This window comes from Orycteropus afer, unplaced genomic scaffold (genome assembly GCF_000298275.1).
Source record: "Orycteropus afer afer isolate SDZICR_OR568_19922 unplaced genomic scaffold, OryAfe1.0 scaffold00013, whole genome shotgun sequence".
Classification (NCBI taxonomy): domain Eukaryota; kingdom Metazoa; phylum Chordata; class Mammalia; order Tubulidentata; family Orycteropodidae; genus Orycteropus; species Orycteropus afer.
Genome location: NW_006921600.1, coordinates 11,448,826 through 11,451,541, shown reverse-complemented (window position 1 = coordinate 11,451,541; position 2,716 = coordinate 11,448,826).

The following is a 2,716-nucleotide window of genomic DNA, read 5'->3' as shown; positions in this document are numbered from 1 at the left end:
TTTGAGATCTGGCAGTGCTCTCACAAATTTTTAAGGCCCTAGATGTTACTCACTAAACAATCACGTAGAACATAACATTATAAACTATATTATGCCAATTAACTGAGATGTCCCATGAGACTATGGTCCTATCTCAAGGAGTGTTTTACATGGCACTGCTTTCCCAGACAGCAGACTGCATGCTTCCTTATGATGATCTACTGCTTTGCCCTCATGGGAATTACTTGCTCCTCCACTGTGATTGCTTATCAAGTGAGACATGCATTTCCATCAAATTTGAAAAGTATATTGCAGCTATAATTTTACTGATGGTATTTCATTGTGTTTTCCATTCTATTGCTTCTCCTTTGATATTTATCACTTTTCTGTGGCCAAAGAGTCATATAAAAATTACATTCATGTACAGAAGACAGAAGATATAGACACACACCTCATCACAGATCACACTCTGCGTTTCCTCAAGGGTTAATATTTATCTCCTCATTAAACTATACGCTGAAGGGGTAAATGCTAAGAGGAAGTCACAGCAACAGGGCAGAAAGGAAATGTTTAGCCTGTTGAGGCATCTGTTACACAGACATTCCACAGGCACAACAGGCGAAGGGCCTTATCAGTGTGGTATGGGAAAGAGTGAGTTCTTCTGTGGAGATGGATAGCAGTTGACAGGGGAGCCACTGGCAGGGACTGTCAGGCCTGGGAAATGGCAACTGAGAAGACAAGGGTGGGTAGAAGCCTCAGGAGCGTAAGTGCTGACTCAGAAATATGAGACATAATACAGACATGCTCAGCACTGGCTTCACACCCTGGAGTCTCCCCAAACCCCACCCACCGGAAAGCCAGAGGGTGAGAACTTTTGGGATTTAGAGTTGAATGCATGTACATAGATCTAACACTTTGTATGTGTTTATGACCCAGAGCAGGTCATAACAAACAGAAGGAAGGTTGCTTTCTCCAAGAGATCAGAAGAGGAGTCTCCTCAGTGCCATGGTCCTAGCACAAGCTTTGAAGTCACACAGGCCTGGGTTTGAGCCAACATATCTGAGCTGTGTTGTCTTAGGCTAATTGCTTAGCCCTCTGAACCTCAGGGTTTTTCCTCTGTAAGTGTTAGCTGCTGTTGAGTTAGTCCTCGACTCATGGAGACCCCATGCACAACAGGATTGGACCGTTGTGATCCACAGGGTTTTCACTGGCTGATTTCTCAGAAGTAGATCACCAGGCCTTTTTTTCTGGTCTGTCTTAGTTTGGAAGCCCCACTGAAACCTGTTCAGCACCACAGTGTAAGGCTTGAAGATTTATTCTTAGGAGGCCTGACTCCATATTTTTAGTTAAGATGCCATTTCTTTAAAACCTGGCTTCAACCTTGTGTTATAATTAACTTGTTCTCTTTCTAAGATACAGTTATCAGTTCCTACTGTACCTGTGATCTAAGACAGGGCCATCTGTGTCAATAAAGGCACCTGGGCTGGGCTTTGGGACCTGCCACCTGTACTTTGAGAAACACCAGAGGAGCCTCTTAAGGCTTACCTGACTGCCTAGAAAGCAAAAGAAACATTCCTTTCTTAATCAGTGATTGTCCTATCTCTTGGAAAATTGTTAACTAATCCTGCAACTAATCACTCCTGTCTCTTTTCCTTTAGTGTAAGAACCCCTGCTTGTAAGCACTGAACAGAGAGAACATTTTTTTTTGAGTCACTGAGACCCCACCCATCTCTTATTGGTACAACTTCTGATTAAAATGCTCTTCTCCTTGGAATCTGGTGTGGACTATTGGCTGTACCACTCGACGGCCAGACCCCAGCATTTTTCAGGTGACAGTAGCAACATACAGATGGACACTTACAGTGCACTGGCTAGAAATTGAACTTAGGTCTCTCCCGTGGAAGGTGAAAATTCTACCACTGAACCACCACTTCCTTCTTCCTCTGTGATAGAGGGGTAATTAAAGCACTCATTCAGTGGTTCGTTGTGATGATTAACCAAGGCAAGAAACAGAAAGCAGTGAGCAGTTTAGGGAAATAAATGTTAGTTTCCTTAAACCTCTAGGTTTTTAAAGTGATAAGAGCAAAGAGGAATCAGGTAATGAAGTGGAAAGAGAGTGGAAACATTTCCTAAAGGAAAGTTAAGAAGAATATAATTGCCCAAGTGACAGAATGGGACTCAGAGGAGATTTTAGGTTGAAAATGGAAGGGGCTCTGAAGATAATCTAACACTTTGATTTGTAGGATGAGGATATGTAGGCCTGGGAGATTAAGTGACTTGCCCAGAGTCACTCTGTGGAACAAAATAGAGGGATAGTAGGCTCTGGAATCCAGATCCTCGGAACCCAAGGCTTGGTCCACTCCTTGCCCTGCCCCACAAGAGGACACAATGAGTGAAATATATTTCTTACAATGAGTCACTGCCAAAATGTTTGAAAGCCATCGTTCCACTGCTCTACCAAAAGTCTTCACTATCTGCATATTCTTTATGTCTATCCAGAATAATCTTTTAGGATATATATGCAGCACATACAAATGTGTATATACATATGCCTACAGATACACATTTTACTTGGATTCACAGTCAACACCCGTGGAAGCAGCAGTCAAGAAATTAGATGTCATATTGCATTGGGCAAAATTGCTGGAAAAGACCTCTTTAAAGGGTTGGTGAACAAAAATGTCACTTTGAAGACTAAGGAGTGCCTAACCCAAGCCATGGTATTTTCAGTTGTCTC